This window comes from Arachis ipaensis, chromosome B7 (assembly GCF_059453495.1).
Source record: "Arachis ipaensis isolate K30076 ecotype BB chromosome B7, ASM5945349v1, whole genome shotgun sequence".
Taxonomy (NCBI): Eukaryota; Viridiplantae; Streptophyta; class Magnoliopsida; order Fabales; family Fabaceae; genus Arachis; species Arachis ipaensis.
Genome location: NC_142442.1, coordinates 95544538 through 95570298, shown reverse-complemented (window position 1 = coordinate 95570298; position 25761 = coordinate 95544538).

The following is a 25761-nucleotide window of genomic DNA, read 5'->3' as shown; positions in this document are numbered from 1 at the left end:
TAAAAACTACATAAAATCACCCCTAAAAAGCGTAAAAAAAATATGCGCTCATCACAACACCAAACTTAAACTGTTGCTTGTCCTCAGGCAACTAGATAAATAACATAGGATAGAAAGAAAATTAAGAGGCAAAATCATCTCAGAGTTTCTGTATGTAGCTTAAATTCTAATTAGATGAGAGGGACTAGTAGTTTTTTGCTTCTGAACAGTTTTGGCATCTCAATTTATCCTTTGAAGTTTAGAATGATTGGCATCTATAGGAACTTAGAATTCGGATAGTGTTATTGATTCTCCTAGTTTAGTATGTTGATTCTTGAACACAGCTGCTTTCTGAGTCTTGGCCGTGGCCCTAAGCACTTTGTTTTCCAGTATTACCACCGGATACATAAATGCCACAGACACATAACTGGGTGAACCTTTTTAGATTGTGACTCAGCTTTGCTAAAGTCCCCAATTAGAGGTGTCCAGAGTTCTTAAGCACACTCTTTTTGCTTTGGATCACGACTTTAACCACTTAGTCTCATGCCTTTCACTTGGACCTGCATGCCACAAGCACATGGTTAGGGACAGCTTGGTTTAGCCACTTAGACCAGGATTTTATTCCTTTGGCCCTCCTATCCATTAATGCTCAAAGCCTTGGATCCTTTATTTCCCTTTGCCTTTTGGTTTAAAGGGCTATTGGCTTCAAGAATCAATTTTATGATATTTCAGATTATCAATAACATTTTTCCTCTTTCGTCATTCTTTCAAGAGCCAACAGATTTAACATTCATAAACTCCACTATCAAAATTATGCACTGTTCAAGCATTCATTCAGAAGACAAAGAGTATTGCCACCACATATAAATAATTTTAATTTTTCTTATTAAAAACTTGAAAAAAATTATTGCCTCTTTATTCTAAAAATCTGCTATTTTATTCATGTTTAATGATGTGAGAAAAATAAATTATAGCTTAATTGGAGATAAAATTAAAAATAAAGATACTAATTACTACTACTCATATATAACTTCTAAGGTAGATTTCTAATAAGAACAATTATCACAGAGTTAAGGTTAAGATTAGGACTCAACAACCTTTATTTTGGGAGGTAAATGCATCTTTAGTCTGTGGGGTGCTTGGCCCTTCAAGAGATAGATTCTGGCGCTTCAGTTCCTTCAGTTCACGCCTTTGCTCTTCTTGTTCCCTAAGCAGTTTATAGAGCATGTTGTTTTGATTTTGCTGTTCTTCCTTCAGTTGATCCATAGCTTCTTGCAACTTGGTGATAGATGCTTCTAGGCACCTGATGAGGCACAGAAGTTGGTGAATTAAAAATTATTAAAATAGTTACATTGCAAGTATAGTTCTTAACTCACCGAAAATCTGCCTATCAATTTAGAAATATGTCACACAGAGTTTAAATTAAAAATTACTGGGAGTTGGAGTCCCAGGTCGTCTCCCAACGAGTTGCAGAAAAGCGTGCTATTTTATTAATCAGATGTTCCAAAAGGTTGAGTTAAATAGATGGAAAATTAAATTGAGAAAATTTAAATAATATGAATAAAAGCCTTGACTGGGAGTTGATTAGTTGGAATCTCTATTATCGATGGGATGGTTTCAAGATTAATTTATAATTAACGGTTGTTCTGTTTAGTTATCCTTTACTAGGTAAAGGAAAGTCAAACAAGTTGGAATGCTAGATCTATTCACGAGTTGCAACCCACTTAGTCCAAAGGGATTGGTGTTATTGACTGGATAGCAATCCAACAGTTAACCCAATTACAAATTCTCTTTCAATCCTTCCAACTCAAGAGCTCCTTTCAATCAACTCCCCATCAAGTGAAGAAACTACTCGCTCATTGTAAATAATAAATCCATAACATATGAAAGAGAATTAAAAGAAGACATGATTATTGGAATGGAAAATAAATTAAAATGGAAGAAATAATCCTTGTATTAAATAATCATGAAAGTATTCAAATGACAAAATTGAACAAAGCAAAGAACATGGAAGAATAAAACCAAGTTAAGAGAACGAACTAGAATGACGAAGTCTTGATGAGGAAATAACTCAAAGGAGTAAAACTAGATCTTAAACTCAAAACTGTGTGGAATGAATGTTGTGTTTTATTTCTGCATACTCTCTGGCTCTAGTCTGCTGTTCCGGGCCGAAAACTAGGTCGAAATAAGGTCCAAAATCGCCCCCAGCGAATTCTGCAGATTATGCAGATCACACATGTCACGCGATCGCGTCATCCATGCGGACGCGTCATTCGCGCTTTTCTTTGCCACGCGTTCGCGTCGTCCACGCTACCGCGTCGCTTGAGCTTTTACAATCCGCGTAGCCGCGTGAGCCATACGGCCGCGTCACTGTGATTTGCTCTCCTTTGCGCGGTCGTGTGAGCCATGCGACCACGTCACTTCTCGCTGGTTATCTCCTCAAATTCTTGTGTTCCTTCCATTTTTTGCTAGCTTCCTTTCTAATCTCCAACTCATTCATACCCTATAAAGTCTGAAATACTCAACACACAGATCACGGCATCGAATGGAGTAAAGAAGAATTAAAAATACACAATTAAAGTCTCTAGGAAGCAGTTTTCAAACATGTAATAAATTCAGGAAGGAATTATAATTTCATGCTAATTTAATGAATAAGTGGGTAAGGATCATGATAAAACCACATAATTAAACACAATATAAACCATAAAATAGTGGTTTATCAGCACCCCCAGTATTCAATTTGAAGGATTTTCGGGAGGAACTCCTGTGCTCTCTTCTTGATGGGGTCGTCCTGTACTTGTTGTCCTTCCATTGACTTTTTGGTGATTGGTTGCTCAACTGAGATATACTCATCTACTCCCATCTTTACCCAGCATCTTTACATAGCAGAGAGATTAAGCTTGGATAAGCCAATTTGGCATCTTTGGAGTTCTTGTTTGCAATTGTGTAAAGCTCACAAGAAATCAGCTGATGAACCTCCACTTCTTTTCCCAACATAATGCAATGAATCATCACTGCTCTTTTGATGGTGACTTCAGAGCGGTTGCTAGTGGGTAGTAAAGAATGCCCAATGAAGTCCAGCCAGCCTCTGGCGACTGGTTTGAGATCTCCTCTCTTGAGTTGGTTTGGGACACCCTTTGTTTTGGTTGTCCATTTGGCTCTAGGGAGGCATATGTCCTCTAGAATTTTGTCCAAGCTCTGATTTAGTCTCATCATTCTCCTATTAAAGGAGTCTGGGTCATCTTGCAGTTGAGGCAACTTGAAAATCTCGTTTATTTCGTCAGGGTGGAGGTGAACAATCTTCCCTCTGACCAGAGTTCGATAGTCATAGAATGCGGTTCCATCTATTCTCTGCCTGTCTGTCTGCCACAGATTAGAGTAGAATTCCTGAACCATGTTTCTTCCCACCTTTGTCTCAGGATTAGCTAGGATTTCCCAGCTCCTGTTTTGAATTTGCTCTTGAATCTCCGGATATTCGTCTTCTTTCAGATCGAATTTAACTTCCAGGGTCACTGACCTTAGACCAATTATTTTGTAGTAATGGTCCGAATGTTCTTTGGTTAAGAACTTCCCTTGATTCCAAAGTGGTTTTGGAATATTCTCTTTCTTGCCTCTTGAGGTGGTTTGTTTTCCCTTAAGAGCCATGATCTTGGTGAATATTGGCATTAGTGATCACGGATAAACACACCAAACTTAGAGGTTTGCTTGTCCTCAAGCAAAAGAAAGGAAAGGAGAGGGATATAGGGAGAGCCAAGTTCGAATTGTGGAGGAGAGAAGGGAGGCCAAACGAGGATTTAAAGGTAAGGGGGTGGATTTTCGAAAATTTTTGAAAAAGATATGATAGAAAATGTGATTTGTAAAAGATAAGTATGATAGGAAAAATATGTAATTTAAAATTGAAAAGATATGAAAGATATTTGAAAAAGATAGATTTGTTTTTTAAAAAAAGATATTGTGAATATTTGAAAAAGATATTGATGAGTTGAAAAGATTTGAAAAAGATAGATTTATTTTGAAAAAGATTTGAAAAGAAGTTGAAGAAGAATTGAGAAAGATTTAACTTTAGGATTAAGATATTTTTAATATTTTTGGAAAAGAGTTTGAAAAATGAAAGTATGGGAACATGTTTTTGCAAGAAAGTATGGATGGAAATATGAAAATTTGAAAAAAATCAAGTTGGGAACAAAAACTTCCTCCCCTCCATAATCCTGGCGTTAAACGCCCAACTACTGCTTGTTTTGGGCATTTAACGCCCATCTGTAGCCTCTTTTGGGCGTTTAATGCCCAACTGTTGCTTCTGGCTGGCGTTAGACGCCAGAAATCTTTTGTCACTGGGCATTTTTCTGAACGCCTAGGATGCTGCAAGTTTGGCGTTAAACACCCAGAATGGTACCCATTTGGGCGTTTAACACCCAGAAAGGTATCATTACTGGCGTTAAACACCCAGTAGAAGCTTCTTTTGGGCGTTTAATGCCCAATTGTACCTCTTACTAGCGTTTTCTTGCTAGTGAGCTCCTTTTCCCTTTTTTGTACTCTGAATCCTTCTGTAACTCTGTGAACTTATGCAATTGATACTTTACCTTGAAGATTATTTATATTAAACTCGTATAATTATTATTTGAATAACAAATAAGCTTTACAAATGGCTGGGTTGCCTCCCAGTAAGCGCTTCTTTATTATATTTAGCTAGACCTTGCTAAGCTTTTAATCTAGCCTCAACTTTGAGCATTCTTGCTCAACATTGCCTTCAAGATAATGCTTGATTCTTTGTCCATTAACAATGAATTTCTTATTAGAATCAATGTCTTGAAGCTCCACATATCCATATGGTGACACACTTGTAATCACATATGGTCCCTTCCACTGGGATTTCAGTTTCCCAGGGAATAATCTGAGTCTAGTGTTGAACAGCAGAACCTTTTGTCCTGGTTCAAAGACTCTGGGTGACAGTTTCTTATCATGCCACCTTTTTGCTTTCTCTTTGTAAATCTTAGCATTTTCGAAAGCATTGAGTCTGAATTCCTCTAGCTTATTCAGCTGGAGCAATCTTTTCTCTCCAGCTAACTTGGCATCAAGGTTTAGGAATTTGGTCGCCCAGTAGGCCTTATGTTCCAGTTCCACGGGCAAATGATAGGCCTTACCATACACAAGCTGGTATGGAGAGGTCCCTATAGGAGTCTTGAATGCTGTTCTATATGCCCACAGAGCCTCATCCAAGCTTCTTGCCCAATCCCTTCTACGGGTAATTACAGTCCGTTCCAGGATTCTTTTTAGTTCTCTATTAGAGACTTCAGCCTGCCCATTTGTTTGTCGATGATATAGAGTTGCTACTTTGTGGCTAATTCCATATCAGACCATAGCAGAGTAGAGCTATTTATTGCAGAAGTGAGTGCCCCCATCACTGATTAGTGCTCTAGGGACACCAAAATTGCTGAAGATATGTTTCTGGAGGAACTTCAGCACTGTCTTAGTATCATTAGTGGGTGTTGCAATTGCCTCTACCCATTTAGATACATAGTCTACTGCCACCAGAATATATGTGTTTGAGTATGATGGTGGGAAAGGCCCAATGAAGTCAATACCCCATACATCAAACAACTCAATCTCCAAGATTCCTTGTTGTGGCATGGCGTAACCATGAGGCAGATTACCAGCCCTCTGGCAACTGTCACAATTACGTACAAACTCCCGGGAATCTCTATAGAGGGTAGGCCAGTAGAAGCCACATTGGAGGACCTTGGTGGCTGTTCGCTCACCTCCGAAATGGCCTCCATATTGTGACCCATGGCAATGCCATAAGATCTTCTGTGCTTCTTCTCTAGGCACACACCTACGGATTATTTCGTCTGCATGTCTCTTAAAGAGATAGGGTTCATCCCACAAGTAGTACTTTGCATCAGTAATTAATTTTTTCTTTTTGTTGCCTGCTGTACTCCTTGGGTATGAATCTTGCAGCTTTATAGTTTGCAATGTCTGCAAACCATGGTGTTTCCTGAATGGCAAACAATTCCTCATCCGGAAAGGTTTTAGAGATCTCAATAGAGGGAAAGGACGCCCCTTCTACTGGTTCTATCCGGGACAGATGATCAGCCACTTGATTTTCTGTCCCTTTTCTGTCTCTTATTTCTATATCAAACTCTTGTAGAAGCAACACCCATCTTATGAGCCTGGGTTTTGAATCCTGCTTTGTAAGTAGATATTTAAGAGCAGCATGGTCAGTGTACACAATCACTTTTGATCTTACTAAGTATGATCTAAACTGGTCAATGGCATACACCACTGCAAGCAATTCTTTTTCTGTGGTTGTGTAATTTTTATGGGCATCATTTAAAACACGGCTAGCATAATAAATCACATGCAGAAGCTTGTTATGTCTCTGTCCAAATACTGCACCAATGGCATGGTCACTGGCATCACACATTAGTTCGAATGGTAATGTCCAGTCTGGTGCAGAAATAACTGGTGCTGTGACCAGCTTAGCTTTCAGAGTTTCAAACACCTGCAGACACTCTGTGTGAAACACAAATGGCGTGTCAGTAGCTAGCAGGGTGCTCAGAGGTTTTGTAATTTTTGAAAAATCCTTTATAAACCTCCTATAGAATCCTGCATGCCCCAGAAAGCTTCTAATTGCCTTAACATTGGCAGGTGGTAGTAGTTTTTCAATTACTTCCACTTTAGCTTGATCCACTTCTATTCCCTTGTTTGAAATTTTATGCCCAAGGACAATTCCTTCAGTCACCATAAAGTGACATTTTTCCCAGTTTAAAACCAGGTTGGTTTCTTGGTATCTTTTCAGAACAAGTGCTAAATGGTCAAGGGAGAAGCTGAATGAGTCTCCAAATACTGAAAAGTCATCCATGAAGACTTCCAAGAATTTCTCTACCATATCAGAGAAGATAGAGAGCATGCACCTCTAAAAGGTTGCAGGTGCATTTTATAGACCAAAAGAAATCCTTCTGTAGGCAAACACTCCAAAAGGACATGTGAATGCTGTTTTCTTCTGGTCATAAGGATCTACTGTAATTTGGTTGTAGCCTGAATAGCCATCCAAAAAGCAGTAATATTCATGACCTGCTAGTCTCTCTAGCATCTGGTCTATGAATGGTAAAGGAAAGTGATTCTTCCTGGTGGCTGTATTGAGCCTTCTGTAATCAATACACATACGCCACCCTATAACTGTTCTTGCAGGAACCAGTTCATTTTTTTCATTATGAACCACTGTCATGCCTCCCTTCTTGGGAACAACTTGGACAGGGCTCACCCAGGGGCTATCAGAAATAGGATAAATAATCCCAGCCTCCAGTAATTTGGTGACCTCTTTTTGCACCACTTCCTTCATGGCTGGATTTAGCCGCCTCTGTGGTTGAACCACTGTCTTAGCATTGTCCTCCAATAGGATCTTGTGCATGCATCTTGCTGGGCTGATGCCCTTAAGATCACTTATGGACCACCCAAGAGCTGTCTTGTGTGTCCTTAGCACTTGAAGAAGTGCTTCCTCTTCCTGTGGATTTAAAGCAGAGCTTATGATCACCGAAAAAGTGTCACCTTCTCCCAGAAATGCATATTTCAGAGATGGTGGTAGTGGTTTGAGCTCGTGTTTAGGAGGTTTTTCCTCTTCCTGAGGAATTTTCAGAGGCTCTTTTATTTCCTCTGAATCCTTCAGATCAGGCTGGACATCTTTAAAGATATTTTCTAGCATTTAACTTAAACTCATCTTCATTGACTCTCAGGGTTACTTCCCCCTTTTGGACATCAATGAGAGTTCGTCCAGTTGCTAGGAAAGGTCTTCCTAGAATGAGAGTAGCACTCTTGTGCTCCTCTATTTCCAGTACTACAAAGTCAGTGGGAAAGGCGAATGGCCCAACCCTGACAATCATGTCTTCAATCACGCCTGATGGGTATTTAATGGAGCCATCAACAAGTTGGAGACATATCCAGGTTGGTTTGACTTCTGCAGTTAAACTAAGCTTTCTGTCTTGGTGCAATTACCCTCTAATATGCATGGTATCATAAAGCTCCCGGGATCTTTAAGCTTTTCTGGGAAGCTTTTCAGAATGACTGCACTGCATTCTTTAGTGAGGAGAACTTTTTCAGTTTCTCTCTAATCCTTCTTATGACTCAAGATCACTTTCATGAACTTGGCATAAGAGGGTATTTGCTCAAGTGCCTCTGTAAATGGAATCTTTATTTCAAGAGTACTGAGATAGTCTGCGAAGCGGGCAAATTGCTTATCCTGCTCCTCTTGGCGGAGTTTTTGAGGATAAGGCATCTTGGCTTTGTATTCATCAACCTTAGTTGCTGCAGGTTTATTTCTACAGAGGTGGTTAGAGAAGCCTTTTTAGAGGGGTTGCTATCAGCACTTGTGTGTGTCTGATCCCTCACTGGCCTTTGAATGCTAGGGTTGGAAGCTGGATTGGCGTTGGACGCCAACTTCTTACTTGTTTCTAGCGTTTGAACGCCAGAATTGAGCTTCCATTGGGCGTTTGACGCCAGCTCCTTGCCTGTTTCTGTCGTTTGAACGCCAGAGTTATTCCTCTCTGGGCTCTTACTGTCCTCAGAGGAATTTTGGATAATATTTTGCTCATCCTCTGCTAGTTGTTCTTTTCTTGGCTTTCTGCTGCTCTGAAGTGAGGTATTTAATGTTTTCCCACTTCTTAATTGAACTGCCTGGCACTCTTCTGTTATTTACTTTGATAACTGCTGTTTTGTCTGATTCAATTGTGCTTCCATATTTTTATTAGCATTTTTAGTGTCTTGTAGCATCTCCTTGAATTCTGCTAGCTGTTTTGTTAGAAAACACAATTGTTGATTGAGTTCAGCAACTTGTTCTAGAGGACCAAGTTAAGTAGATACTACTTTGGCTTCTTCTTTTATGGAGGACCCACTACTTATGTACAGATGCTAATTTCTAGCAACTATATCAATAAGCTCTTGAGCCTCTTCAATAGTTTTTCTCATGTGTATAGATCCACCAGCTGAGTGGTCTAGAGATACCTGAGCTTTTTCTGTAAGCCCATAGTAGAAGATGTCTAATTGTACCCACTCTGAAAACATTTCAGAAGGGCATTTCCTTAGCATCCCTCTGTACCTTTTCTAGGCGTTATAAAGGGATTCATCATCCTCTTGTTTAAAGCCTTGGATGTCCAGCCTTAGCTGTGTCATTCTTTTTGGAGGGAAATATTGATTCAGGAATTTGTCTGATAACTGTGTCCATGTTCTTATACTTGCTGTGGGTTGGTTATTTAATCACTTCTTAGCTTGATCTTTTACAGCAAACAGAAACAGTAACAGCCTGTATACATCTTGATCTACTTCCTTGTCATGCACTGTGTCAGCAATTTGCAAGAACTGCGCCAGAAACTCAGAAGGTTCTTCTTGTAGAAGACCGGAATACTGGCAATTTTGCTACACCATGACAATGAGCTGAGGATTTAGCTCAAAACTGCTTGCTTTGATGGGAGGTATACAGATACTACTCCCATATGCAGCAGTAATGGGGTTAGCATATGACCCCAGAGTCCTTTTGGACTATTCATTTCCATTTAGGTCCATGATGGATAAAATGGAATTGATATGAATTGCAAACAAAATATATTTTTGTTTTTATTTTATTTAAGTAGAAACAAACTGAATTATTAAGAATAAATAAAAAGAATAAGATAAAATAAAACAATTAGAAATTAAAATCTAAATTTCGAAAACTAAGAGAAAAATAAATTTGAAAACAAAAATACTTACTTAATTAAGATGATTTCAAAAACTTTGGATATGATTTTTGAAAAAGATTTTGAATTTTTGAAATTTCAAAACTAAGATAAGATAGAATAGAAAGTTTTAAAATAAAAAATCTGAATTTTTAAATGAAAATTCGAAATTTTTATCAAAGAAAAGGAAACAAACTTAATTTTTTTTTATCAAAGCAAAGGAAACAGACAGGAAAAGTTTGAATATCACGATGAACGCTAATAACAACTTCTGAAAAATTTTTTAAGAAAACAGAAACAAAAACGACACCAAACTTAAAAATTTTTATATTCTGAGCACTAATAATTCGAAAAAAAAAATGAGAGAAAAATAAAATCATGCAATTGACACCAAACTTAAAATATGAAATTAAACTCAAACAGAAAAACTCAATTATTAGTTTATAAAAATTTTCAAAAAAAAATTGAAAAAGAAAATAAGGATTCTGAAAAAAAATTTCAACCAAAAACAATAATAGAAGATGCAATTTAGTGACTCTAAGCAAAAAAGATAAATTTTTCCTAATCTAAGCAACAAAATAAACCGTCAATTGTCCAAACTCGAACAATCCCCGGCAACGGCGCCAAAAACTTGGTGCACGAAATTGTAAATCACCTTTTTTACAACTCGTACCACTAACTAGCAAGCATTAAAAATTGAGAAGAAACGAAATGAAATAGAGAATCATACATGTCCTTATTTAGCAGGTGATAGAATTGGAACTGTAGGGTTTTATGCAGACAAACATGTAGCTCATTTATTCTTTGCTGACAGATAAGAAATGCTTGTTTGAGGATTCACTATAGTTGCTGTCATAATGCCTTGCTTTTTGATTGATCCTTTTTGGTTTTTCCTTTTTTCTTTTGCTTAGAAAGCTTATTCCTTAATGATAACTCAGTGTCAAGTGTTGCAGCAGCCTTTTGGCTCAATTTTGCTCAACACTTCTTCACCACAGACACTTGGCCTACAAATTCTCTTAGGAACATTGATGCCCAGCCTCTCTTTGGATAACTAAATGCTTTGTAGCTAGGTTGCTCTTGATAATGGACTTTCGGTTGATAATCCCGGATTAGTTAATCCAAGTTACCAAGTTTTAGAAGACTCCTCAGAACCTAATTGTCCAAGCATATTCTAGTACAAGAAGTATCACAGACATATGTCCTAAGGTCCAAGCTATTGGTGTCTAGCCTTATTGTTTGTTTCTTTGCCAGTTCTTGGATTTTCTTTTCTTTTTCTTTCTTACTTTGCTTTGTTTCCAGGGGATTTCATTAATAAAAGGTTTCATGACAGCAACCAAGTTCACACTACAAAGATCACTCTATTATGCAGCTTTTATTATTGAGCTTTTCATCTTAATCAAGCATTTACCACCACAAATTTTAATTCTAATTCCTTCAATATTGGACAATCACTTTATTTTCCAAATATTTTCTCTTATTGATGCATAAAGGGAGACAAAACATTAATTTAAAGTAGATGAGTGATAACAAGCATTCATACTAGTGCAGGCATCAAACTTTGCATTATTTGAACTAAACATCAAGGAAACCAGCAACTTCTCATGCAGAACGTTTCAAAGCAAAGTGAGCTTTGTGACAATACAACCTCTCAGGAGTGTCTTGCAGCTTCCCTTTTGTCATCATCATCTTTTACTTTTGCATTTCCCTTGGTGATGATTCTTTGAAGATGCTGAGTGTCTTTTTCTGCATAATTTTTTTGAAAGTTGCTTGTTTTTCGAAGCACTTAGAAAAATGGTTAGCATGAACTTGAACTTACTTTGGTGAGGGAATACCAAACTTAGTTCCTTACTACTGTCTATGATGCATCAGTTACATGAAACCTTGTGCTTTTGTTGAAAGTAATAAGGCTAAAAACTAGAAAACAGACAGTGGTTGAGTGGTTTTCCTGATTGCTTGAAGCTAGTAACCAGTTATGCAGAGGGTGAAAAGTCTTTTTGAATGAGATTTTTGGTGGAACACCAAACTTAGCATCCTTCCTTCACCCCTAAATTGTTTTGGTCTGTAACACCAAACTTAGCTCTTTGTAATACAGATAAAACTACCTAATCCTCTTATTGAAATAGTTAAGAAAAGAAAACTACCTTTGGTTGGGTTGCCTCCCAACAAGTGCTCTTTTAATGTCACTAGCTTGACATCCTTTATTCTTGCTCAGCTTAATTTCTGATTCTCCTTCCCTTTGTCCCAATGGCCTCCCAAGTAATGCTTTGCACTGTGACCATTTGCTGTGAAATTGTTCTTTGTTGCTTCATCTAGTAGTTCAAGGCTGCCATAAGGAAGAACCTTTGTCACCAAGTAGGGACCAGTCCATTTAGACTTGAGTTTGCCCGGGAAAACTTTGAGTCTGGAGTTGTATAAGAGTACTTGCTATCTTGGTTTGAATTCCTTCCTTGAGATCTTTTTGTCATGCCATCTTTTAGCTTTTTCCTTGTATATCTTAGCATTTTCATAGGCTTCCAGTCTAAACTCATCCAACTCATTTAATTGCAATAACCTCTTCTCTCCTGCTGCTTGAAAATCAAGGTTGAGGAGTTTAGTGGCCCAGAAAACTTTGTGTTCAAGCTCTACAGGAAGGTGGCAAGACTTACCATACAACAACTGAAAAGGTGACTTTTCAATAGGAGTTTTGAAGGCTATCCTATATGCCCAGAGAGCATCTTCTAATTTCTTGGCCCAATCCTTTCTTGTACTCCCCACTGTTTTCTCCAAAATCCTCTTCAACTCCATATTTGCAAGCTCTGCTTGGCCATTGGTTTGTGGATGGTATGGTGTAGCTACTTTATGCATCACCCCATATTTGTGAAGTAAATTCTCCATCTGTTTGTTGCAAAAATGACTACCACCATCACTGACAAGACCCTTAGGCACTCCATATCTAGTAAAAATGTGCTTCTTAAGGAATTGGAGGACAATCTATGCATCACATGTGGTTGTTGCTATGGCTTCCACCCACTTTGAGACATACTCTACTGCCACAAGTATGTATTTGAAAGAATATGAAGGTGGAAAGGGGCCCATGAAATCTATACCCCAAAGATCAAATAGTTCTACCTCCAAGATGTAGTTCTAAGGCATCTCATTCCTTCTTGTTAATCCTCCAGCTCTTTGGCACTCATTGCATTGATGAACAAACTCTCTAGCATTCTTGAAGATGGTTGGCCAATAAAATCCACTTTGAAGTACTTTAGCTGCTATTCTTTCTGGTCCAAAATGTCCACCATAAGCTGAACTATGACAATGCCATAATATGTCTCTCATCTCACTCTCAGGAACACATTTCCTAATCATTCCATCTGGAAACCTCTTGAATAGGAATGGTTCATCCCATAAGAACTTCTTAGCCTCATTGAGCAGCTTCTTCACTTGTTGCTTAGTGAACTCTTGAGGGATCTTCCTTCCAACCTTGTAGTTTGTAATTTCTACAAACCATGGATCTTGCTGGATTTGTAAGAGTTGTTCATCCGGAAAGCTTTTATTCACTGAATGTGGACCTTGATTAGCTTCTTGTGATATTCTTGACAAGTGGTCTGCTACTTGGTTTTCATTCCCTTTCCTATCTTTCACTTCAATGTCAAATTCTTGTAGTAGCAACACCCAGCTAATAAGCCTTGGCTTTGAATCCTGTTTAGACATGAGATACTTGAGAGCAGCATGATCAGTATATACTATAACCTTTGAACCAATCAAGTATTGTATAAATTTATCAAATGCATATACAATTGCCAAGAGCTCTTTCTCATTGGTGGTGTAATTTTTCTGTGCCTCATTTAACACCTTGCTAGCATAGTATATAACATGATGCAGTTTGTCTTTCTTTTGCCCCAGTACAGCACCAATTGCAAAGTCACATGCATCACACATGAGTTCAAAAGGTAATTCCTAATCAGGGGGTGTGATAATTGGTGTTGTAATGAGTTTTCTCTTTAAAGTTTCAAAGGCATGCATGCAATTGTCATCAAAGATGAAAGGACTATCAGACATTAGCAAATTTCTTAATGGTTTTTCTATTTTTGAAAAATCTTTGATGAACCTCCTGTAAAAACCAGCATGTCCAAGAAAACTCCTTACTGCTTTCACATTAACAGGTATAGGAAACTTTTCAATAATTTCTATTTTAACTTTGTCAACTTCTATACCTTTGCTTGAAACCTTATGTGCAAGAACTATCCCTTCAGGAACCATGAAATGACACTTCTCCCAATTCAATACCAGGTTAGTTTCTTGGCATCTTTTCAAAATAAGAGTTAAATGATGCAGGCAAGTGTTAAATGAATTTCCAAAGACAGAAAAATCATCCATGAAGACTTCTAAAAACTTTTCCACCTTTTCGGAGAATATAAAAAGCATACACCTTTGAAATGTTGTAAGGGCATTACACAGACCAAAGGGCATCCTTCTATAAGCAAAGATTCCAAATGGACAGGTGAAGGAAGTCTTTTCTTGATCCTTGGGATCCACCACTATTTGATTATACCCAGAGTAACCATCCAGGAAGCAATAGTAGGCATGGCCAGCCAATCTTTCCAGCATCTGGTCGATTAATGGGAGAGGAAAGTGATATTTCCTTGTAGCATCATTCAGTCTTCTATAATCTATGCACATCCTCCACCCAGTCACTGTCTTGGTGGGAATTAACTCATTCTTCTCATTGGAGATGACTGTCATTCCTCCGTTCTTTGGTACAACTTGAACCAGACTCACCCACGAGCTGTCAGAGATTGGAAAGATTATCCTAGTATTCCATAGCTTCATCACTTCTTGTTGAACCACTTCCTTCATGGTTGGGTTAAGTCTTCTTTGGGGTTGAACTACAGGCTTTGAATCTTCCTCCAATAGAATTTTATGCATACAAATGGCAGGGCTTATGCTTTTGATATCATCAATGAATTCTAGCATAAAACCTTATGATTTTGTGTAAAATGAATGATGTTTGATTGGTTCAAGATAATCATGAAAATCCACTCCATTTACTTACTTATGGTGTAAGAAAGTGCATAAAACCTAATGAAACTGATGACAAATGCTTGTAAAACTAGCATAAGATGACTTGTCATCAGGATGAGCATAAACCCTATTTGGGTGAAGTTGAGGAAGTTCAAAAGTAAGCCTAGGTTTTGTAATCCATTAATGATGTATGAATTGATTGAACAAATGGTCTAGTTCATTAAATAGGGGCTAAAAAATCAGAGTAGCACAACAGAAGCTTGTGGAATATAATAGCACATGATAGTTGTGAATAGAGGTAGTAGAATGGTGACTAGACATATCTTAGGCTTGAATATTTGAAGAGTTTAGTGAGTTAATGTAAGTAAAGATTTCTAAGAAACTAAGTTTGATTGTAGTTATAAGATTAGATTGATTCGGGGTAGGTTTTTGGAGATGATTATAGGTGTAATTGGATTTGTGCGTAGATAGTGGATAAACCAAATTTTGAGGGCAAGATTTCTAATTTAGTGGGGAGAATGTAAGAACGACGATTTATTAACCGCTTCATTAATTAAATTAATTGCCCAAAATAGGATCCAAAAATTTAGAATGTTAATTAGAAAATTTCAATATGATTTTTGGAGTCATTAGATTTTTCTGAGTTGGAAAATGTAATGTTTTGAGGAAAAATACGTAAAAACGCGTACCGGTAAATTAGCCTGCAGTACCGGCTGAAATCTGTGCGGTATTGTATGAGAGCAGTAAAAATTGTAGGAAAACTTAGGAAAATAATTAAAGTTGAAAACCGGCCGCTAATTTTAAAGGTTTGGCCCAACATATATAAACACACTAATGAAGGCCTTTCAGCCCCATTCATCACTTAAACAACAGAAACAGCTGAAAGGAAAGAGGAGAGAGGTGGGAGCTTTTTCACCATTGTTACTATTCACTCCCCTCTTCCAGTGGCCATAACTCGAGCTATGATGCTCCAATTTGCGTGCTATTTGCAGTTACGCGAAGCTCTTGCTGAGCCTGTTAGTTTCCTCTAACCTTTGTTGGTAAGATTTTGAAATTTCTTCTCCATTCTACAGCCCTAAGAAATTTGAAATTTAAGGTTACGGTTTTGAGTAGATTTTATGTTTTCAATTGATTAGGTGGTCTCTAAGATAGGGCTATTAGTGGTTTATGCCTCAAACACCATTGGGAAAGGTAAGGAAACTCTTTACTCTTGTGAAATTATTTATTTGGAACCCTAGTTATTGATTTGTGGTAAATTAACGTGTATAGCTTGGAAAATTAAATTGTTGATTCTTGTTGGAGTTGATTGGTGGATTGGTTGGTGATTGGAGGTTTGGTTTAGACTCAAATTGGTGTTTTGTGCATATTGGGAATTAGTATGGTTTCGGTTTTCTCTATGTAATATGTAATATTTTTGGACACTCAGGCTAGTAGACCTTAGGATATGATTGAACTTGTTGTTAAAAATTGTGATGTATGATGATTTTGATGATTGTGATGATTTTTGTGAATGATGATTTTGATTTATGATTTGGGTTGGATAATGATGATTATGAGTATTTATAATGAATTATGAGGCTTGTTGATGTTGATAAATGTTGAACATGGTGAAATGATGTTTTGTGATGATAACTAGCGAGATTTGAGATTTATAAGTGGAATTGGGTCTATGAAATGGATGATATTATAGGTTGCTAAGTTGTGAAATGCTGTGAAGGTATATGAATATAATTTAGGTACATTGTCACTGTTTTGGATGTGGAATAATTGGTTTTGAATTGAGAGTTTTGGTAAAATTGAGTTTTTAAGGTTTTTGGTAAAAATGGATTTTGGGCCAACTTTGGCCGATTATATCTTGAGAACAGTGTTTGAAGTTGATTGAATTTTCTATCAAATAAAAGATAATTCAAAGAGCTTTAAAACGGTATAGATTTCGTGGAAATCAGACTTTTTGTAGAAAAAGATATGATCATTGGAATTTGGTGTCAAAAATTTGAATCATGTGATGTTGTAGATATTGTGAGTTTTGGATTGTGTGCCCAAGAACACTGTTGTGTGCGTGCTTCGAGCAGGGGCCATGTTTTCACTTGTGCGTACGCATAGCATGCACACCCTGTGATTTTCAGAAAATGTGCGTACGCACACTTTGGTGCGCATGCACACATAGGAATATGCCTACTGTTGAGAGTGTTCGCATACTCTGGTGCACACACATACCCTGCAAAATTTGCAAGTTGTGCATACGCACAATATCATGCGTATGCACACGTTGGGAAGTGCATTCTGTTGAGGGCATCCGCATGTATTCATGCATGCACCCAAAATGGAAAATTTTACTTGGTGTGCGTATGCACACGGTGAGAAAACTCTTCTGGTCGTGCATACGCACAACCCTATGCGTATGCACACTTCCCTATTTTCCAACGAAAATCTTGTTTTCAACTGTTTTACCTTCCCGACAAGCTTGTAAACTTCCGTAATGTTTATCTAGGATTGATGAAACACGTGATCTGCGATTTTGAGGGCCTTTGGGCCAGTTTTGGAAGGCTTGATGCTCAATGGGAGATGCTATATGAAGGGGATATCAACACATATGGAGGGAGAATTTTTCATTAGAACTTAGAACTCTTTTTTACAATTTTCCATAGTTAGGAGTAGGAGTAGTGTAGGGTAGTTTTCTTCATTTCTCCCCTAGGGTTTCATTTCCATTTCCATTGTAGCATTTTATAGTTCAAGTTTTCATCTTGGGTTGATCAACGTTTTTGTAAGTACTCCTTAACTTCCCTTTAATTACATCACTTTACTTTTATTGCCTTATGGTTCAAGTTACTTTGTTAATATTACCAATTTTAGTTTCTTGAATTTTGATTGATGAATTTCATGTTTTATGTTTTATATATGCTTGATTGCTTGTTTGTAGTTGAAATTATGAATAGTTTGGTTATAGTTTCCATTTTCCTTAATGCTCACATTGTGGTTATATGCCCACCAAGTGTTTGTGAAAATGCCACTTGGTAATTTTGAGTAGATTTTCACACCTTGGCTTGGGATTTGAGTCCCTAGGATACTAGAGTCATCATGTCCGACATTTAGTGGTAATTCTTGGGTAGTTGGTTGACTCTTGTTTTCGTTGAAGCTAGCTTTTTACCAATTAATTTGGTAAGTTAGCTAGGACTTATGGATCAAGGTCAATTATGCTTGCTAAACTTACTCCTCGATGTAAGGAGTTAACTAAGCGAGATTGACTCATTATAATTACCATAGTTGTGGTTATGGCGATGATAGGATTCCTTGGATTCTCATTCCTAAGTCAAGGCTTTTTATACTATTATAGCATTTTAACTAAGTTTTGATCTTGTTTCCTTTTTACTTACATTAATTTCAATTTTGATCATCTCTTACTTCTTTTAATTTTTCGTTCTTTGATTGCAAAACTACCTTGTCCTCACAGCCAAGAGCATAACATTCCAATTTCATTCCTAGGGAGAAGGACCCGAGGTTTCATTACTCTCGGTTAATAATTTATATTTGGAAAATTAAACTTTGATTTGAGAGGATAGATTGTCGGTTTGGACTATGCTACCGATGAAGTGATTCTTATTTTGAGAAATTTCGAATCGAAATAATTCTTTCTATCAAGTTTTTGGCGCCATTGCCGGGGATGCAATCGGTGTTATGTTTTTGGTTATTTTGAATATGTTAATAGTGTGAATAGATATTTTTTGGGTTGTTTGATTGTTTTTGTTGGTAATTAGGTTTTTGTTTATTTTGTTAACTGATGTCTTTAGTTTTTATTTTTAATTTTCTCTATGAGTTATCACCGTTTTGGTTTGGAGTATGGTTGTGATCATTTTGTAGGGCTTGATAACTCCAATTTTGGATTGCATCATGGGATTGGAGCATCAATTTTGGAAGGAGCAACCTCCTCTATATTACAACGAGCCACACCTTTCCCAATATGCATACCCAAACCAAGGATATGGTGGATTTCATCTTGATTATACACCTTCACTACTATATGCCTATAACACATACCCCCGACATAATCCTCAATCACCACATTTTCAAATACCACACCAATACCATCATCCCTCTCCTTGCATACCACCTCAAAACACTTACCAACATGAATCACCTCCCACACATGTAACCTTTTTTCCACCCAATAAACCTTCTCTCTTATCTAACTGTGGAGTTCTCCAACCCTTGTCCAAAGAAGATCAAGACCTTCAAGTTTTTCTCCAAGAGCAAGAAGAACTTTGAAGGACACAAGGGCAACTTGTGGCCACCTTAACCGAGGTGGTGAACTGTTTAGTCCTTCTATGTTCATCCGATCAAGACACTTATCTTGAAGAATGTGAACGATCAACTAAAGAATGGAGTGAAGAGGGGAATGTGGAGCCTCAAGGGGAAGAAGAAAAGTTAGATCATGACATGCAACAAGGGGGAGAAATGGAAGTATGTGAACCGAAGGAGAGAAAGGTAGAATTGAAGGAGATTGATCAAGATGAGGATTCCATCATTGATGATTTTTTGTCCTCTGTGGTCAATCCCCTTAATGAACCTAATGAGCCTCTTCCCATTGAGCTTGAGGGAGATATGAAGGTAGGCTTCTCACAACCTCCACGTTTTGATTTGAGTGATGGGGAAGAGGAAGTTGGTGAGGAAGCAACTCCAGTCCAAGAGCACATTAAGTTGGAGGTAATTTCATCTATCAGCTTCATTGGCCCCCATCCATATGCTATCTTGGAGACGGATTACCAACTCAAGGTCCTTCTTGGGTTAGTGCATGGTGAAAAAAGGAGTGTTGGTTCCCAAAGGAGTCCAAACCTCATCAAGAAAGCCAATTCAAGCTTTGGGATTCAAGCATGGTGTGAAACACAATTGAGTGGGTTCTGGAGAGTGTTGGGGTACTACAAGGGTAAATTGATAGCTTATCCATTCGGCTTGAAGCATAGAGATCAACAAGAAGGAGAACAGGAAACTAGAGTATAGGATCCCAGAGGATCTATGAAGTGCAAGTACGGATGGAGATTCAAGGAGGAGTGGAAACACAAACCACCCTAACAAGAGTCTCCTCAAAAAGTCCAACTTAAGAACTTTAAACCAAAGTGTTAGGTGGGAGACACCCCACCAAGGTAATATCCTTCTAACCCTTCTCTCTTTTAGCTTTTATTTCTTGAATAATGGGTTATGTTGCTTGGTTAGTTAGTTGCATTTTGATGTTAGCTAGGTAATTTTAGTGGAATAATGTGTTTTCTGGGTTTTATAATGTTTTAGGGCTTGAAAACCTTTTTTAGAAGTCATGTTAGTGCCCTTAAGGCACTAAAAATTTTGCAGAAACAAAATCTTGTGCATACGCACGTACCCGTGCGCGCGCCCACTTTCCCTGTTTTTCGTTATCTGTGCGTACGCACCGCTCTGTGTGAACGCACACTTCGAAACACCTAGTTTGTTCGTGGCGCTCGCACATCTTGTGCGAGTGCACCCTACCCTCTTTTCTTCTTGTGCGTAGTGTGCGCACGCACACTTTTCCCTGATTCCTTAAAAAAAGGAGCAGAGCTACCTGTTCGTGCGTATAGCCTTGTGCGCATGCACACCCTTTGGCACCCATACTATTCGCAGCATACGCACCCTGTGTGTATGGGAACAACCCCTTCTTCTCCCTTGTGTGCGCACGCACACCCTCTTGTGCCCGCGCACAGACCTTGATGCCTCTTCTATTCGCAGCACCCAAACGCTACTGTGCATGTGCATACCCTTTCTTTTCTCTAGCGTGCGTTGATAAACCCTAATTTTGTGGTTTATCTTGTGCTTAATTTAGAGGATTTTATCACCTTCTCTCACATTTATTCAATGAAATAGCATGATTTTGTAATTCTCTCTTAATTTGTGCTTAAGTGTAAAAACATGCTTTTTATGTCCTTAAATTGGTGATTTTAATTCACTTTAATTCTATTCGATGCCTTGATGTGTTTGTTGAGTGATTTCAGGTTCATAAGGCAAGTATTGGATGGAAGAAGTGAAGAGAAAAGCACGCAAAGTGGAGAATTCATGCAAAAACAAGGATTTGGAGTGCGTACATCAACGCGCACGCGTGGAGATGAGGTTGCCAGGCGACGCTTACACGTGACATGACGCGTACGCGTGAGAAGGGAAAACCATGTGACGCGTACGCGTGACCCAAACGTAAGCGTCACAGCTCACATGTGACCTCAATAAAGTGAAAACGCTGGGGGCGATATCTTAGTTGCCCATGCCCAAATCCAACTGATTCCAGAGACTATTTCATGTAGAATTCAAGTTTGGGAAAAGGGGGAGCAATTAGTTGTATGATGGCATCATGTAGGTTAGTTTCTAGAGAGAGAGGCACCCTATTCTCGCTAGAATTAGGGTTCTTCGGGTACTTTGCATCATAGATCTAGGGTTTAATTGTTGTTCTCATCTTGTTTCCTTTATGATTTCTTGTTCCTACACTTTCATTTTCTTAGTTTGTAGTGTTAATTTCTCTTTTATGTCACTTTTATGTTTATGAATACTCTTGTTGGATTGGGTTTTCCTTAATATAATTGATGTTTATGTTCTTCTATTGTTGATTTGAGTTGTTATTGTTGATTTCTTGCATTGGGTAGTTGTAGAGTTTACCTTTCCTTGCAATTTTATTATGCTTTCCTTTTATGCCTTCCAAGTGTTTAAGAAAATGCTTGGTTGGATGTTTTTGTAGATTTTGAACATTCTTGGCTTGAAAAGAGATTTTAGGCAATCTTGAGTCATTAATACCCAATTTAGATTGGTGGTCTAGAGTTGTTAGTTAATATTATTTCCACTGACTCTAATCTCTTGCTAATTTAATTAGTAAGTTGATTAGGATTTTTGGATTGAGATTAATTAGTCTTATTTGACTTTCTCTCATGGAAGATAACATTATACTTTCTTTTATGTTGGAGTTGACGATATAAGATAAGCTCTTGTTAATTATTATTATGATTAGTGACTAGGATAGAAAGCTTATATTCTTAATCCTTGCCATGAATGTCTTTTTTTATTAATTACTTTCTTTAATTGTTTGATTTACTTTTCTTGCCATTTACTTTCTTGCCCCTTTTATAAACCAAACCCCCCTTGCATCTTCATAGCCAATAATTGAGCACTTCATTGCAATTCCTTGTGAGACGACCCGAGGTTTAAATACTTCGGTTAATTTTCATTGGGGTTTGTACTTGTGACAACCAATCTATTTAAATTTGATGTGAGAATTGTTTGTTGGTTTAGAACTATGCTTACAACGAAGTTCTTATTTCTATAAGAGAAATTCTAGACCGACAAAAATTTTACCATCAAATTTATGGAACCGTTGTCGGAGAATTGAAATGGTGTTATGTTATTGGCTATTGTATATATGTTGACATTGTGAATATGCTTCTTTGTTTGTTTTTGCTTGCTTTAGGAGTTAGTTTTTATTAGTTTTTGTTTTTATTTTCTCTTTCACTATGAGTTCTCATCACTTTGGCTATGAGTTTGGTTACAATTATAGTGTAGGGAATGAAAGCTACAATAAGGATATACATCAAGGATGAGACAATCAAAGGTGGGAGGAGCCTCAAGCATTTGATCAACCTTTATGGCATCAACCCCCACCAATGTATTATGAGCAAGAGCCACCCCTAGATGCATACCAATCTAATGTGTGTGGTGATCCTTATTGTGATTGTCAACCACAACCACGACATACATATGACCCCTTCCCTCAACATAGTCCTCAACAACCATACTCACAAGCTCCATACCACCAAACACCTCCATATGATCCTAACCCATATCAACGATACCAACCACCATATGAACCATATCTAGAGCCACCACCATTCCAACACTAATACTCCCATGGACCACAATTTTCTTATCCACCACCTCAAAACTTTCACCAATATGAACCACCTTCCAACTACAATGCCTTTTCCTCAAATGATGAACCCTTTCTTCCACCACCACCTTCAGTGGACCAATCTCTCTAACCCCTATGGCAAGAACTACAAGAACTTTTATCCAGGTGTCTTAAGCAATAAGAAGAGCAAAAGATGTTAGGGGAATTCGCGGCTCACTTGACCAAAGTGATGAACCAATTCGTATAATTGTGCTCAAATATCCAAGACACTCCCATTGTTAAATATGGAGGAGTAGTTGAGGAGCACAATAAGAAGGAGAATTTGGAGCTTCAAGGTGGAGAAGAGACGTAAAAACAACAAGTACAAAAAGAGGAGGAGGTAGAGATAATTGAACCAAAGGAAGTGGTTGAAGATTTAGAAGATGTTGAATGCAAAGAAGAATCACAAGTTGAAGAGCCCTCTTCCATGGAGTTTGAAATTGGTGTTGAGGAGGATAGTGCACAACCTCGAAGGTACAATGTGATTGAAGAATTGGAAGAAGTGGGGCAAGCACCAAGTTCCCCTATCTATGATGATTCCGCATCAACATATGATCCTTTTGAGTTTGAGGAATCCTTCCCCATTGGGCTTGGAATTGATGATGAGGTAGACTTCACTAAACCTCTCATCTATGATTTGAGTGATGGGGAAGAGCTAGAAGACATTGGTTAAGAAGAATGTGAACTTGAGGAAGCTTGGAAAAAGGAAGAACTTGAAGAACCTTCCCAAGTGGTGGGAACCTCTAGAAGTAGATGGACGGAAGTGGAGTGTGCTTTATCAAGACCGTTGGGAACTCCTCTACCTAAGTTGTCATCTAATCCTTCATTTGAGTGGGTAAAACTTCTAACTCTTAGCTTTATTATCCCACTTGAATTTAGTTTGCTTGATACGGATGGGCAACTTAGGGTGCTTTGTGGATTTAAGCATAAGAGGAGGACGTTTAGTGGTTGGCAGTGTAAATCTAGGCTCATTATGGTTGGAAGCTCAAACTTGAGGAGCATGGATTGGTGTAGTGCTCAAATAGATGGGTCTAGGAGGGTAGTTTGGTGCCTTCATGAGAATTCAGCTTCTCTACCACCCGGTGGAAATCAACGTGATCAATTTGATGACGGGTGTGAAAACAAAGTATGGGATCCTGGATTACAAGGTGTGGATCAACTTTGGGAGCTCATGGTTTGTGAAGAACTCCATCAAAGCTTGGAGCTATTAACTTCGAATGATGGAGCTTATTAGAAGTCCAAGCATTGGTGGATGTTCAAGGATGGATTCAAGCACAAGCCACCTTGATGAGAGCTCTCTATAAGTCCAACTTAAGGACAATAAACAAAAGTGCTAGGTGGGAGACACCCCACTGTGGTAACATCTTTCCCTTGTCCTTTTTGTAAATATTGGTAAAAATTACTTTAATTTCATATTTTTTTTAGTTAGTTGAGTTTAATTGGGAGTCTAGTCTGTTAAATAAGGTCTTATGGTGTTTTGGTAGCTGTTTGGAGGTTTGGAATGCTTGGTTTGGTGCAAGAACTTGAAAAATTTTGAAAAACAGAGCACCATGCCACGCGTACCCGTCACCCACGCGTACACATGACACCAAGTTTTTTGACAATCCACGCGTACACCTCGCCCATGCGTACACGTGGATCCGAGACTGCCAAACACCATTTATCACCATTTCTTTTAGTTAGTTAATTAGTTAGTTGTTTAGTTAGTTTGTTTCATGTTTATTTTTCTGTTTTCATTATGAGTGTTGGATTACCAATTTTGTTTGCTATCTATTGCTACTGATTATTGATATGATGTTATTTTAACATCATTGTTGTTAAGTTTCATTGTTGGATTTCTTAATTGAGGTTATAAGTGTTACTTGGTTTTGAATTCTTAATGCTTATTGTTTGTGAACACTAAGTACTTGTACATTGCCTTCAAGCATCTTAATTCTTTTGAATTGCATGTTTTGGCCACCATGTATTTATCATTCATTGTTAGGCAATCGTACATTATAAATGCATTTTTTTATGTGATGCTTGTTATGATTGACCCTTATTCACGTCACCTATTTCATGCATTGAGATTGTAGAATTGTGGAATTAGATCAAAAGCTTACCTAGTGACATATTTTTGAGCTTTCTAAGCTTTGTGGACCATGCTTGCTAGGTGATTGATTTTCACTTCTATCTTCTTTTTCCTAAGTTCCATAGAACCCATGTCTTCCACAACACCCATGTCTTCCACTCATATGTTACTTAGGTGTTGTAAACAAATTTTAATATGTGTCATTGTTGATGTGTGAGCTCTATATATCATTTGGTCCACTAAGTTTCCTTGCACATCAATCAATGTCCATCCGTTACCCAATTCACAATTGCTTGATTTTGCTTGAATACTTTTATGCTTCTTTATTGCTTGTTTGGTTCTCTTAACCTTCAAGTTTTCTTTGAAGTATTTCAAGCACACTAGAATGAGTGAAGTGCATACCTTCTTTGTATAATCATGACGTAGCTCTCTATGCTAGTGTGTGTGTTCTAAACCGCATGCAACTTAGAACTCACACACTATTCTCCCTTAATGTCACACTAATTCACTCACTTAATTCTAGTGATTACCTCATTCCAAAAATTTATGCTTCCTTGCTTTTGTATTCTCTCATCTTACGGTGTTATTCTCTATTTTTCATGAATGATTCACCATAAGCAAAAACGGAAGCGGGAGGAAGAACATGCAGCACTGGTTGATCCGCCAGCTGAAGGTGGCAACCCGGAAAGTCGCCGTACCCCCTTGCTCATCTTTGAATGCACCGAGGACAGTGCAAACTTTTAAGTGTGGGGAGGTCGTCCGACCAGTCGGCATTTTTGGGTGACAAGTTTATAATCCCAACAGTTTTGCATTTCATTCTTAGGTCTTTTTAGAATTTTTAGTCGCATTTTCTTGTTTTGCATATATATATAATAAGCTTAGTCAAAATAATTAAATTTTTCAAGGATTTTATCTATAGGGCACCCCAATTGATTGAAAAAAAATTTTAGAACTTGCTTCAATTATACACATTGTGGAACATGATTTTTGAGCTAAGAACATATAAGCATGTGAGTTTTGAGCCTAATTGTGTGGTTACATTATATAACCATTTATTTTCATTCTTGTGTGTATTATTCTCT